We start from the raw sequence: 16286 nt of genomic DNA on the forward strand, positions 1-16286 counted from the left end.
GCTGACAACAAAATCACACAAAAATTATCAATGGAAATCAAATGTATCAACCCATGGAGGTCTGGATTTGGAGTCACACTCAAAATTAAAGTGAAAAACCACACTACAGGCTGATCCAACTTTGATGTAATGTCCTTAAAACAAGTCAAAATGAGGCTCAGTAGTGTGTGTGGCCTCCACGTGCCTGTATGACCTCCCTACAACGCCTGGGCATGCTCCTGATGAGGTGGCGGATGGTCTCCTGAGGGATCTCCTCCCAGACCTGGACTAAAGCATCCGCCAACTCTTGGACAGTCTGTGGTGCAACGTGGCTTTGGTGGATGGAGCGAGACATGATGTCCCAGATGTGCTCAATTGGATTCAGGTCTGGGGAACGGGCGGGCCAGTCCATAGCATCAATGCCTTCCTCTTGCAGGAACTGCTGACACACTCCAGCCACATGAGGTCTAGCATTGTCTTGCATTAGGAGGAACCCAGGGCCAACCGCACCAGCATATGGTCTCACAAGGGGTCTGAGGATCTCATCTCGGTACCTAATGGCAGTCAGGCTACCTCTGGCGAGCACATGGAGGGCTGTGCGGCCCCCCAAAGAAATGCCACCCCCCACCATGACTGACCCACCGCCAAACCGGTCATGCTGGAGGATGTTGCAGGCAGCAGAACGTTCTCCACGGCGTCTCCAGACTCTGTCACGTCTGTCACGTGCTCAGTGTGAACCTGTGAAGAGCACAGGGCGCCAGTGGCGAATTTGCCCATCTTGGTGTTCTCTGGCAAATGCCAAACGTCCTGCACGGTGTTGGGCTGTAAGCACAACCCCCACCTGTGGATGTCGGGCCCTCATACCACCCTCATGGAGTCTGTTTCTGACCGTTTGAGCAGACACATGCACATTTGTGGCCTGCTGGAGGTCATTTTGCAGGGCTCTGGCAGTGCTCCTCCTGATCCTCCCTGCACAAAGGCGGAGGTAGCGGTCCTGCTGCTGGGTTGTTGCCCTCCTACGGCCTCCTCCACGTCTCCTGATGTACTGGCCTGTCTCCTGGTAGCGCCTCCATGCTCTGGACACTACGCTGACAGACACAGCAAACCTTCTTGCCACAGCTCGCATTGATGTGCCATCCTGGATGAGCTGCACTACCTGAGCCACTTGTGTGGGTTGTAGACTCCGTCTCATGCTACCACTAGAGTGAAAGCACCGCCAGCATTCAAAAGTGACCAAAACATCAGCCAGGAAGCATAGGAACTGAGAAGTGGTCTGTGATCACCACCTGCAGAACCACTCCTTTATTGGGGGTGTCTTGCTAATTGCCTATAATTTCCACCTGTTGTCTATTCCATTTGCACAACAGCATGTGAAATTTATTGTCAATCAGTGTTGCTTCCTAAGTGGACAGTTTGATTTCACAGAAGTGTGATTGACTTGGAGTTACATTGTGTTGTTTAAGTGTTCCCTTTATTTTTTTGAGCAGTGTATATTTATTTTACCCGCTTTTTCTCCCCAATTCCGTGATATTCAATTGGTAGTTACGATCTTGTCTCATCGCTGCAACTCCCCAACGGACTCGGGAGAGGCAACGGTCGAGAGCCATGTGTCCTCAAAAACATGACCTGCCTAGCCGCTCTGCTTCTTGACACACTGTCGGTGGAAACACCGTCCAACTGACAACCGAAGTCAGCTTGCAGGCGCCCAGCCCGCCACAAGGAGTCACTAGAGCACGATGAGGCAAGGAAATCCCCCGGCCAGATCCTCCCCTAACCCGGACGATGTTGCGTCAATTGTGCGCCGTCCCATGGGGCTCCCGGTCACGGCCAGCTGGTATCTAACCCGAAGCTGTAGTGGTGCCTTAGACCGCTGCACTACTCGGGAGGCCATTGAGAGCATCTTGACTGGCTGCATCAGAGCTTGCTAGAGCAACTGCAAGGCACCCTAACGCAAGGCGCTACAGAGGGTGATGAGTACAGCCCAGTACATCACTGGGGCCGAGCTCCCTGCCATCCAGGTCTTCTATACAAGGCGGTATGAGAGGAAGGCCCAAAAAATGGTCAAAGACTCCAGCGACCCAAGCCATAGTCTCTTGTCACTGCTACTGCAATGCAAGCAGTACCAGTGTACCTAGTCTGGATCCAACAGGGCCCTGAACAGATTCTACACCCAGGACATAAGACTGCTTAACAAGACTGCTAAATAGCTAATCAAATGCATTGACCCTTTTTTGCACTAACTCTCTTGCACTGACTCTATGCATACACACACTAGACTCTACCCACACATGCACACATACTTACACTGACACCCCAATGCACACATACATATGTGTGCGTCTATTATCTATCCTGTTGCCTAGTCACTTTACCCCTGGATGATGTCAAAGCGAAAACTGGTTAAAAATGTATAAAAAATGAAAAATGCCAAGAGTGTGCAAAGCTGTCACCAAGGCAAAATGTCGCCACTTTAAAGAATCTCAAACATTAAATATATTTTGATTTGTTTAACACTTTTTTGGTTACTACATGATTCCATGTGTGTTATTTCATAGTTTTGATTATTCTACAATCTAGAAACTAGTAAAAAATAAGGAAATACCCTTGAATGAGTAGGTGTCCAACGTTTTGACTGGTACTATATATGTATATATATTTAACTCTGCAATCTTGGAAAAAGACTCATAAGTAAGCATTTCACTGTTAGTCTACACCTGTTATTTACGAAGCATGAGACAAATACAATTCGATTTTATTTTGATTTGGTGTGCAGTCGGGTCGGTCACCCATTCATACTGTAGCTTTAAGAAATGCATGCACGAGTTCTGCAGTATTGGACTTGTTCAGAGATGTTTGGACGAGACCATTCGATATAGGATTATGTATCGCATGTACAGTTTCTCGGAATATTTCTGTTGGAAAGTGGATACTGGATAGTCCTATACATTCATCTGATCACCCCAGTACAGATCTCCCTTTTTAGAGACAGTCAAGCAGCGACTTGCGCACTACAGGGGTGTGAGAGGGTGGAGAGGACAGGGAAGATGCCGCACAATGCGTGAGTCTGATGATTCTGGTGGAATCTTGCTCCGATGTAAGTATCCCTGTTCGTATAGGCTACTGCGGCATCAAACGTATTCTGAAAATTGCAAACTGGGTGATGCTGTTCTTTCCCCGTATCATGCATATGTTATTGTTTGTTTACGAGTAGGGTAGCCAAATAGGCCTAACAATGTGCCCTTTGTTTGTTGCACACAACAGTGTCAGTCTTTCATAGATCATATTTTGCGAAAAGGTTTGTTGACATGCTAAGCATAAAATAATGTCAACGCGTGGAGATGGATCGTTTAATGTGCTGAAAGTCCTTGATTAAGGTTGGATGATGTCATTTTTCTACGTTGCATTGGATACTGATGCCAATTGCACTGCACCAAAATCATAAATATTATCGAAACATTTTCAGAGATGATTACTTTATATTGAATTATACAGCTACTTCATTCTAAAGACTATAACATAGATAAGAAACTGTACAATTGATTTACTACAGACATAGAAAGTGTAACATATAACCTAATGCATCACCTGCAAAATATTAATATTATAACCATAGCTTATTTTGCAACCCATAATAATATGGGTTTATATGAGAAAGTAGCTAGATGGACGCAATTCGAGAGGGACTGCAATGTGTTTCTAATATTGTTACTGTCGTGACTACAACTACCAGAGTTCATTAGCTTCCCACCAGCAGTCCAGCCAACCCGCAACCGACGCAGTTATCACATGCACTGATAATACATTATTAGAAACAGCGCCTTTGGAGGAATTACCATGTAGGAAGTATCCTCACAATTTTGCTCGCTTACGACTTCTATATCTATAATTTTCAGAAACACAGATTCTATTGAAAAGATACAGCTGGACTACAAGATCATGAAACGAATGTCTTGGCGGGATACAAGTGAGTGTCGGTTTTACTGAATAGCTGATAACTGAGCACCGCAGTGATACATTGTAGCCTTAGCGGGGGACCCATTGAGGGGGAATGGCTAAATGAAGCTTCTTAGAACCGCAACATTGGCTAACTGTACGTAACCTATGGAATGTAAACGAATAACAATACATCTACAGTAGATAAGTGGCTCGAGTGAAAACGTTGCGAGGTGTATTGTGAGAAAATAACGGTCCTGTTTGTTTGTATGACAGTCTTTTCCCGGGTGGAGTTTCCCAACGCTCAGTGCAGAAGATAGAAAGAAGTCCAATGAATGTGTACGCGGGGACATAGCACGAAAAAGGCTTAGAAGTGATGGCAAACTGTCGATACCCATGGTAAGTTCGATGTTTACACGAATTAAACATGGGGGCTGAAGTAGGCCTATTCATCAACATGCCCAATCAAACGTTATGTCAACTGCTGTTAAACTATGTTGAGGTGTTAACTCACCATTATTCTCTCTATCACCAGTTAGTTATACATTGTAGTATTCAGCACCTGTCTTGACACCCTGGAATCAATGTCACAATCACCTGTAAAATAAAGGCCTAATGTAATTTCTGAAGTGTCCATAGAAAACGCATTGCCATTATAGTGAACCTTTGTCTAGAACATGTTGTGTTCCATCCATCCCCTGTTGAATGCCCCACCCATTTTTTGTAGAACTATGGACATCGCAGAGATGGCAGCTTGAGTCAAGTGGTTTGCAGAATAGGCAAAGCTATTACCCTTTATTGCTGCCTGCACAATCAATATCTGTTGCATAAGTAAATATATGCATACAGATCTCTGTATTTAGTGATTCAGACAGAGCCTAAATAGAGTTATAAACAGTGTTATGGCTACACTAGAAGATGTTACTGTCAGGATCTAGCTATTCTCTTTCGGGAAAGTGATGATATTTGTACTTGAGTGCACGTGGCCTATGCCCATATGGCCTATCACCATCTTGAACCTTTTGGGATTGGTGGTAATTTTTCTGACAGTATTTCTCAGATGCAGAGGAGAAAACACAAGAAACACAAGCAATATTGAAACGTTAGATAACAAATGGATGTGACTTAGGTTATATACTCAGGTTTCTCTTTAATCAATACAAACTGCAAGCAAGCATTGCTGACCCCATTGTTCCCTATGTTTAAGTGCTACCAGTATTCTGTGCTCTTTACATTTCATTAGAAGAGCCATCTGGTCTTGTGAACTCAGGATGACCAAGGAAACATGTACATTACAATTATACACAAATTTAAATTTGTGATGGAATCAGTGTACTGCCAGAATAAAATCTTCCCTGAACATCACCATGTAAGCTTGACGTTGCTCTATGCCTGTGACCTACCAAATGAAGAATGCCGTCTATGATTCACTGTGCCATTCTTTCCAGGACAAAGAAATAACTAATACATGGTTTTTTTGGTGTATTTTCTAGGTTGCCTTGGGTGACAGTCCGTCATGAGTATATTGGCCAGAGGGCCTACCAGGTCCCTCATTCTGCAGCTGTTAGGGACATCAAGCAACTCATCTATGAAGAAACCGACCTGCCTGTCATCGAGCAGCAGCTGGTTCACAATGGGAAAGTGGTAGGTCAAAAAGAAATTTTACAAATTGTAGCTATTTTCATTGCTGAAATGACAGAAAATGTACAAATGAAGTTTGGCATATTTGACTATAGTAGATTAAATGCTTGACATGAGAGCACAATGGTAAAATTCATTGACAAGAGACAATCCCTTGTCTGTGCATACATCCTGTGTGAGACACTATTGTTTAATCTTGTCTGCTTCTCATACTCCTCCATTGTTTATTGTTTTGTGATGTATTAAAAAGGTCTTTAATAGAGTAAGTTAAAGTGTTCCATCCTGAGGGTGCGTTTGTAAATTCACTCTGGCTATCTACTCCGATTTCAGAGCATTCTCGTCTGGGTGTACCAGAATGCAGAATCATTTATTCATTTACGAACGCTCAACACCCGTTGAATATGACTGGTGTCAGTAAACGTCGGCAACAAAACGTAATTAAATTGTTGCCAGCAGCATAGTTACATGCTAACCAGACCGCTCACGCGCATGCATCCACGTGCGCCATCGCGCGCATGTTGATTTTGCCCACCCACACCAGACGCGGTCAGGACATGCAAGTATAAATATCAAAACAAACTCTGAACCAACTATATTAATTTGAGGACAGGTCGAAAAGCATTAAACATTTATGGCAATTTAGCTAGCTAGCTTGCTGTTGCTAGATAATTTGTCCTGGGATATAAACATTGGGTTGTTATTTTACCTGAAATGCACAAGGTCCTCTACTCCGACAATTAATCCATAGATATTAGGATAAACCGTGTTCGTTTCTAGTAATCTCTCCTTCAGGCTTCTTCTTCTTTAGACATTATATGGCGATTGACAACCAACTTTGAGGTGCATTACCACCACCAACTGCTCTGGAGTGTGGACCTCAGTTCATCTTTCAATCACCCAGTGTGGGTATATGCTCCTAAAAACCAATGAGGAGATGGGAGAAGAGGGACTTGCAGTGCGACAAGCGTCACAAATATAACCAAGTTCTATTTTAGCGCCTGGCTATGCAGACGCTCGCGAACAGTGTGAGTGCAATGATTAAATAACATGTATGTGTCAATTATTTTGCAACGCTCACACACTCGATGCGAGCGGTGTGGTCAGCATGTTACAATCACCAACGTTCTAGATAACATGAAAATAGTCTAACCAGCTCTGCTAGTGCAAGTAAAATGGTCAGAGGGAGGTGTTCTCTCATTTATGTCTGGAATGAGCTAGCAAGCTAGCTAACTTTAGCCAGTTAGCTTGGGTGCTTGACTGCCGTTGTGAGTGTGAGGTCAGAACGCTCGGATCAACCCTACTCCTTGGACAGAGCATCCAGTGTGCGGTCTGAATGCTTGGAGAGTGAAACGCTTACGAATGGACAATCTGACAACGCTCTGAAATTATGAAAGCCCAAAGCACACTCCTGCACTCCATAGTGAATTCCCGAACACACCCAACGTCAATGTAGGCTACATCAGTGCTGGTTATGTTGTCAGAAAATATGTGTTCTACTAGTAAGCAACATTGGCCACTTTGTTTGACTACATAACAACAAAAACATCCAGAAATGTAGGGATTTAGGGATTGTATCACAGCCAGTGCTGCTGATTAAATATCCATTGTGTTTCCAGGGCAGGATTAGAACTCATGACATTCCATGTTTTGTTTTTAGTGTCGATATCTTTGTGCAGTCAAGCCTGTCTCTTTCCAACACGTCCTTATTCAATATTGGAACATGTTAAAACCATCTTCATTATATCACATTCTGTGCATTGACCTGGTCAAATTTCTCCTTACTATAGTGGCTGAGGGAATAACATGATGTATTTCCTTGATTAATATTTTCCCCAACAGATACATTTCCGAAGTATTTAATGGCTCTCCATTGCGACAACAACATTACAATGACGTAATCTTCACCATTAACAATTTCATCATTGAGAGGACTACGTTTTATTGGTTTATCACCAGTCTGATAGGACAGTGTATTGATTCAATAGTTTCAAGGCCCTTTGGTTTTTATCTCTTGATAGAATTCCAGTCATTGTGATCAAGAGTGCCTTTGATTACAGACACAGTTATTTTTCATGTATTGCAAAAGTAGGCTCTATGTGATGTAGCCTGTGATGTATTCTCTAAAATGAGATTAAGGCTAACTAATTTATTCAGGTATGTACATTCACATATATGATCAGTGATGCTTGATGACAGGTCTCACCTATTGCTAAACTAGGCAACTATACTGAACAAGAATTTTAACGTAACATGTAAAGTGTTGGTCCCATGTTTCATGAGCTGAAATAAAATATCCCATAAATGTTCCATACGCACAAAAAGCTTATTTGTCTAAAATGTTATGCACAAATTAGTTTACATCCCTGTTAGAGAGCATTTCTCCTTTGCCAGGTGTGGCATATCAATAAGCAAATTAAACAGCATGATCATTACACAGGTGTACCTTGTGCTGGGGACAAGGCCACTCTAAAATGTGCAGTTTTGTCACACAACACAATACCATAGATGTCTCAAGTTTTGAGGGAGAGTGCAATTGGCAGGCTGACTGCAGGAATGTCCACCAGAGCTGTTTCTCTACCATAAGCATCATCATTTTAGAGAATTTGGCAGTACGTTCAATCGGCCTCACAACCGCAGACCACGTGTAACCACGCCAGCCCAGGACCTACACATCCGGCTTCTTCAGCTGTGGGATCGTCTGGGGCAGAGTATGTTAGCAGAGTTGAACGGTCGGAACCACGACCTTTTCAACCGCTCTGCTAAAAACCAGTCTGTGCTCTGTGCAAATGGTATGTTCAGGTAGTCACATAAACTGCTGCTTCAAATTCGCATCCATTCATTAAAATCTGAATTTAACCAGCACCCATCTTTTTTTGTGACTATCTGAACATACCATTTAGCTTTGAAGTAGCCTGTTGAAATCAAACCATATGATTTGAATGAAAAGTATTATAATTAACATTAAAAGGTGAATGTAAGAAGCACTCATCACTTCAAATAAGGTACATGTCATATTAAACAGCATATAAACACTTTAAATAGTTCAGGAACGAGACAGGGAGTCGAAGAAGGAACAAACATGTATTATTTAGGCTGTATTTTTTTCAATTATTTCACGGCTATAGCCTACAAAGAAATACATTGTGAAGCATTTGCGATTGCGACACAAAAGCTAGTAGAGTCATAAATCGCTAAGCATTTAAACAACATTTCGTATTAAATTATTAGGCTATATATAGTCTATCAGTTGTGCATATAGGCTATGACTTAGAATTAAATACAAAAATGTCATATTAGGCTCAGTCTACAGTGCATTTGAATACATTTTTAGAAACACGAGTTTGGCCAGTCTGTGGCTTCAGGCTCATGCAGTGGTTTCTGGAGAGCAGACCGGCAGTGGAGAATATCCTCTCCGTGCTTGCAGAGCCACTGGGGATGCTAAACACCCTTTTGGCCACTCTTGCCAGGCTGGGCAGAGATGCAGAGCTGTTGTTTTTCCATTTTTCCATAAGTAGGCCTAAAGGTTTTTAGGCAGAATAACCCAATCAAAACTAAAAGCTCCTGGAAAGGGGGAATATGCCAGGCCTATTGGGCCAAAATCAATTATGGCCTATTGTTTATGGCCTATAGAACAAACATTTAAGAGATCAGATTATTTGTTTATAAATACAAATACTACAGTTATCTACCCACCTCATTCCTTTCTTTTAGCATGTGCACATAGTAAGTACACCATCATGCTTTCGGGATACGTGTCTTTTCAGATTCCACAATGATTCTTTAGTTGTGGACACTACATAACTGCACTACCTCTCATGCGCTTGGTCCTCATCTTTGTAAGTCACTTTGATTTTGCACCTGTGAGTTTCATCAGTTTCTTTCTGAAAATATTTAGCAAACTCCATGACAGTAGCTAAAGCAGGGGGCTATAGCAGCACACAAGTAGACTACAAATGCGTGCCGGGCCGGGCATGCCCTGAGCTGGTGAAGTGAGCGCTACTGGAGCGAAATTGGAGCGTAGGCGAGAAGGCCTATGCTCCAGTCTTTGGGAATCTTGCTCCGCACTCCAGTCAAATTGGGCACACTCCGCTCCAGCTCCACTCCACTCCGCTCACATACTCTGGTCTGGGGACGGGTTTCTGAGGAGTATTTCTGTCTGTTTATGAAGTCCTTTTGTGGGGAAAAACTAATTCTGATTGGCTGGGCCTGGCTCCCCAGATGGTGGGCTTATGCCCTCCCAGACCCACCCATGACTGCGCCCTTGCCCAGTCATGTGAAATCCATAGATTAGGGCCTAATTAAGTTATTTCAACTGACTAATTTCCTTATATGAACTGCAACTCAGTAAAATCTTTGAAATTGTTGCATGTTGCGTTTATGTTTATGTTCAGTAAGTCCTAGGCCTACTGGTAGGCCTACTGCTAAGAGCAGGTGTCAGGAATCATTTCAGGTATTCACACTCCATGAGACCACCACAGCTCAGGATTAAGGTTTGGGATTAGACAACTGAGTGTTTGCTGCTACAGATTGTTCACCATGCGCAGGTCTTGGTGGCTATGTGCAGTATGGGATAGAGTTTTATCTCCCGTTCTTTCATGGAAAGCCCTCCTGTGTGCCTGGCTCATATTAATAGGAAGCATGACTGCGCAGACAACTTTCTTTGTCACTTATGCTCTTATCATGTTACACATGACATTTTGTAGCTAATCATAACTTTGAGCAACGTTTACATGATCTGTAGTAGGTACATGTTTAGCAGCATTGTATTCTATGTTGTGTTGCAAAATGTGGGTTGTTATGTATGCCATGATTAACATGATTGCAGAACCCACTGTTTAGCTGAGCCTTTACTGACTGAGGGAAAGGAGCAGGTGGATCCCTGCCGTCAGCCCCTCTGATGTCACCCTCAGAAATTAGCCACAGTCCACACCCACAAACTATCCTAGATCAGCCGCAATACCCACAAGGAGCCCTCTCTCTGCCCAGTCTAACAGAGTTGAGAAGGGTATCTGACTGACTTTTATGCAAGTTGAGATCTAATTTATTTGATTTGATTATGAACACAGCTATCTATCTGAAGAGTTGGCTCTGTCCCAGCGTCCATACTTAGCTTGGGAGTGTCTTACTTAAGGGTGTAACACGTTTAGACTTAGTCTCCATATTCTTCAGTGTGCCTCTGAGAGTCAGCTGATTCTGAAAAAATCATTAACTAAGATGGTTAAGTAACCATCTGAAGGGAAAAAAACACTGAATGTCAACTGTAAACTGAAAACATTCCAGTTCTTTGGAGAATTATGGGCTTTGACGCTTTTCAAGCTCAGAAGTAGGACATTGCACCACTACCAGTATCGTATTAGTAGGCCTATTATGGTCAGTCAGAATATACTACGATTCATGCCTGCTTCAATCAGATTGAAAGCCCTGCCTTCTCTTTCAACCTTTTACACCATTTTGTGCTATTATTATACACATCTCATTGGCTCAACAACGGGGCCATTCATTGGCAGGTTAAGACCAACAACCTTAATGAACTCTCACTCACAAGTTACATGGAAAGTTAATTTAGGCCTGGCCTAGTACCTGACCTGTGTTGAATTTAGTCGATGAGTTCTTGTGATTGCACATGATCAAATCAAATTTTATTTGTCACATGAGCCAAATACAACAGACCTTACCGTGAAATGCTTACTTACAAGCCCTTAAAGCCTTAACCAACAATGCAGTTTTAAGAAAAATAAGAGTTAAGAAAAATATAAAAGAGCAACAATAAAATAGCAATAACAAGGCTATATATAGGGGGTACCGGTACAGAGTCAATGTGCCGGGGTACAGGTTAGTTGAGGTAATATGTACATGTAGGTAGGGTAAAGTGACTATGCATAGATAATAAACAGCGAGTAGCAGCAGCGTTAAAAGAAAGCTTTGTGGGCACTATGGTGTTGAATGCTGAGCTGTAGTCAATGAACAGCATTCTCACATAGGTGTTCCTTTTGTCCAGGTGGGCAAGGGCAGTGTTGAGTGCAATGGAGATTGCGTCATCTGTGGATCTGTTGGGGTGGTATGCAAATTGGAGTGGGTCTAGGGTTTCTGGGATGATGGTGTTGATGTGAGCCATGACCAGCCTTTCAAAGCACTTCATGGTTACAGACGTGAGTGCTATGGGTCAGTAGTCATTTCGGCAGATTACCTTGGTGTTCTTGGGCACAGGGACTATGGTGGTCTGCTTGAAACATGTAGGTATTACAGACTCGGCCAGGAACAGGTTGAAAATGTCGGTGAAGACACTTGCCAGTTGGTCAGCGCATGCTCCGAGCACATGTCCGGATAATCCGTCTGGCCCTGAGGCCTTGTGAATGTTGACCTATTTAAAGGTCTTACTCACAATGGCTACGGCGAGCGTGATCACACAGTCGTCAGGAACAGCTGGTGCTCTCATGCATGCTTCAGTGTTGCTTGCCTCGAAGCGCGCATAGAAGTCTTTTAGCTCGTCTGGTAGGCATTTGTCACTGGGCAGCCCGTGGCTTGGCTTGGCTTTGTAGTTCGTAATAGTTTACAAGCCCTGCCACATCCGACGAGTTTTGGAGCCGGTGTAGTAGAATTCAATCTCAGTCCTGTATTTACGCTTTGCCTGTTTGGTTGGTTCATCTGAGGGCATAGCGGGATTTCTTATAAGTGTCCGGATTAGAGTCCCGCTCCTTGAAAGCGGTAGCTCTATCCTTTAGCTCAGTGCGGATGTTGCCTGCAATCCATGGCTTCTGGTTGGGGTACGGTCACTGTGGGTACAACGTCATCGATGCACTTATTGATGAAGCCGGTGACTGATGTGGTATAGAGTATTCCTCAATGCCATCGGATGAGTCCCGGAACATATTCCAGTCTGTGCTAGCAAAACAATCCTGTAGCTTAGCATCTGCTTCATCTGACCACTTCCGTATTGAGCGAGTCACTGGTACTTCCTGCTTTAGTTTTTGTTTGTAAACAAGAATCAGGAGGATAGAATTATGGTCAGATTTGCCAAATGGAGGGAGAGAGAGAGCTTTGTATGCGTCTCTGTGTATGTAGTAATGGTGATCTAGAGTTTTTTCCCCCTCTGGTTGCACATGTAACATGCTGGTAGAAATGAGGTAAAAGGGATGTAAGTTTCCCTGAATTAAAGTCCCCGGCCACTAGGAGCGCCCCCGCTGGATGAGGATTTTCTTGTTTGCTTATGGCTTTATACAGCTCATTGTGTGCGGTCTTAGTGCCAGCATCGGTTTGTGGTGGTAAATAGACAGCTACGAAAAAATATAGATGAAAACTCTCTTGGTAAATAGTGTGGTCTACAGCTTATCATGAGATACTCTACCTCAGGTAAGGGAAGACCCCCATGAAATGGACAAAAATGAATGGCAACTTATTGGCATTGGGTGAACCATTTACACAATCGCAAATACCGCTCAAATGGACGGCAGTTCATGAAAACCATGTTGCAAGCGGAACATGGCAAACTCTGTCATACTCTGTCATACTCCAAAAATCACAAAGATGGCGAGTGCGCTCCACCGTAGATTTTCATATGGCAAATAGTCACAAAAAAGTAGTCACAAAAAGGGAAATTTTGAAAATCCAAAAATATATATATTTAAACCTTTTTTTTTGTTGTCAATTATACATATGTAATAACCGTATGGACATACTATTCTTATTTTATTGAGTTTGTCCATAAGGCCTATGTTTTGTCCATTTGCAATATACGATCATATATTTGTGTTCGGCTTCCGAACACAAAAAATCTGTGAACCATGACCAAATGGCATAAAAATGTCCAAATGGCATATATAAGTATTGAAAGTACCAAATCAGGATGTTACATCCATTTGCCATATATGATCATAGGAAATCGGCTTCCAAACCCAAAAGTCAGTGAACCATGTCCAAATGGCATAACAAATGTCCAAATGTCGTATATACTGACCAAATGATATATATCACTATGTTAAGCCCTGAATCAACCTAGACGGTCTATTTGTCATGTTTGATCATAGGAAGTAAGAATTTCTCATGAATGTTGATTCAGCATGTCCATTTCATAATGGAAGTCCATGTGGATATACATTGGCAATGGACACTGTCAACTTGCAGAAGGGCATGTTCATACTGACAGTATAGCATATGTGTGATGGACACTGTCCAATCGCTCATTGATGTTGATTTCAGCCTGTCCATTTGGTGATGGAAAATCCCGGTTTAAATAGATTGGAAATGGACAAATGTTAATTGTCCATTTGCTATGTCTTACAATGGGCATTTACCATCACGAATTGGACATGGTCTAATATACTGCAGAAATGCCTAATTGACTGGCTCGTTGAACTCGGGATGGACGAGCAGTGATAGTGGTTCCTTTCCATCGCTCGTTGGTGCAATGAGAGAGAAGTGGGACTGTCGTTTTTTAAAATGTTTTTTGAAAAACATCCACAATGACCAGGGGCACCCCCTTTTTTCGACCTTCGTCTCTCCCGAGCCCGTACGGGAGTTGTAGCGATGAGACAAGATTGTAATTACTAGCGATTGGATACCACGGAAATTGGGGAGAAAAGGGGATAAAATGTATAAATAAATAAATAAAATAAAAAAACATTTTAAAAAACATAGTTACATTCGAGCTGCGGGTCCAGTTCTGACATTATGTGTAGACCTAGCTGAGGCGACCCCGGATCTCGAGTTTTATGTCGATAGATCATTCAGAGCCCAAGCAGCGACCTTAATTAGTGCTGAAAATTAACTTTGTCCGGGCATTGCTACAGGGTCCCTGAAGGAGCTATCGGACAGAAACTTTAGGGTCCAAGGCTGTCTTGTGATTCTGGGACTTTTTTAAGTGACGTCAATTTTGCGACTTTAAAAATGAATTGAAGTTAGTGCAAATGGACGAAGCTGTTTCTCGGCATGAGAACCTTTTTAGAGTCACATAACTTACCGTGCACTGTCAACTGAAGCCCTAGAACAGGTTTATACAGTTTCAGAGCTCTAAGTCTGACGGTTCTTTGATGGTTCGAACGCAGGTAACTATTGCAGGCTGCAGGCTGTGTCTGTAAGCCCCACACTGTCACTCCACATTGACTGTGTGGGTGGGTGAGTACAGAAAATCACAGAAATCACGTAGAGCACCCGAAACCCGTCTTAAAGAAATTCGCCTTAACACTGGATCTGTAACTTTTTGGGGAAAAAACACATTTGTTTAGCCATCACCAAACGGACGTTGTATGATTTCTCGTAAATTACGATAGATAAATGGCTGGTTCTTTTTTCCTTACACCGTAGGTTTATGTACTTTGATGTGAAGCGGTCAAATTGGTGCTGTATTACCGTTTTTCACCTTTAATCCTAGAAAATGGGCATTAACTCAAAGAGCGTTGAGGCTTCGACACCATCTTGTTTCTGGGCTAAAAGTACATTTGGCCAAACCTGTGCTCACCGAGTTTCATCTTCGAAGTCTTTTCCATTTACAAGAAACGGCCGTGTCCGTTTGATGTTTTGTCAATTTGCAATAAGCAGCCAGTCACCATCTGGTGGAATCAGCCTATTTTAATAACACCTGCGTAAGGGACCGTACATTTGCAATATGGAGATCCTCATCAACCATACGGGAAATGCCACTCATGTCCCTTATGTAGGCGAGCAAAACCTTGAGACTTCCTTAATATTAGTTTTTTCGCGCACCAGCTGTTATTGACAAATAGACACAGACCGCGCATCAGCAAGACTGAACAGATGCCTCCGGTAAGTAGCGGTCTGTGTCTCGTTAAAGAAAAAATATTTGTTTGAGGTGAGTAAACGCTGTTCATAAAAGATGGTGACAAAAACATTGTGTACAAAATAAGTTACAACAACGTGAAAAAACACACAAAATAGCACAATTGTTTAGGAGCCTGTAAAACGGCAGCCATTTCCTCTGGCGCCATCCTCATTCATTTCAACTATTAGACTAATCGTTTACATATCAGTAACAATATTGTACAAACCATGGCCAGCATGAAAAAGTGACAATCAGTATTAGCCAGTCAGTTACAGTATGTGAGTAGTCAGACAGCCTCTGTGATGAGAGGTTTGGTTTGCAGAGCAGGGCTCGTCGTGCCGGACTGCTTGTTCATGTGCCAGAAGTGCTGAGCGAAGCAAGTGACGCTGCAGATGAGGGTTTTCACCTTGGAGAGTGAGAGATAATGGTCTTAGTGTAATAAGCCTGCCTGCCTGCTGCTGGTGCACGTCCAGCCTGCTCTGCTCAGTATCGATCCTGTTAGGTGCAGAGGGGGATTGTGTATCACACTGACACCTGTGCAATAACGCTACCCCAAGATTTTACCTGGTTGACAGTCAAATGTACTTTATTATGCTGTGAAGATTGTTCAATTTAATGGTCTTGCATTATGATCATAGGCTGCCTATATGGCAGCAAATAAATAAATAAATACATGTGATCTGATGTGCAATTCAAGATATTTGTCAGGTTATTAATCGTTTGAAGGATTCATATTTAGGGTTTTGCATACAAGATGTTAATTACAGTTCCAGTGCAGTTACTAAAGCTTAAGGACAAGCATATTGTATAGTACTCATGGTGTGTTCTGTCTCCCCTAACTTCAGCTGGATGATAAAGCACAGATTGGGACCCTGGTGCCCATGGGAAGCCATGAAGTATGCATGACACTGGAGGGAAGGGGCCTGAAAGGGGGAGGTAAGATAATAGATTACTGGAA

Source organism: Salvelinus namaycush, chromosome 34 (assembly GCF_016432855.1).
Source record: "Salvelinus namaycush isolate Seneca chromosome 34, SaNama_1.0, whole genome shotgun sequence".
NCBI classification, from domain to species: domain Eukaryota; kingdom Metazoa; phylum Chordata; class Actinopteri; order Salmoniformes; family Salmonidae; genus Salvelinus; species Salvelinus namaycush.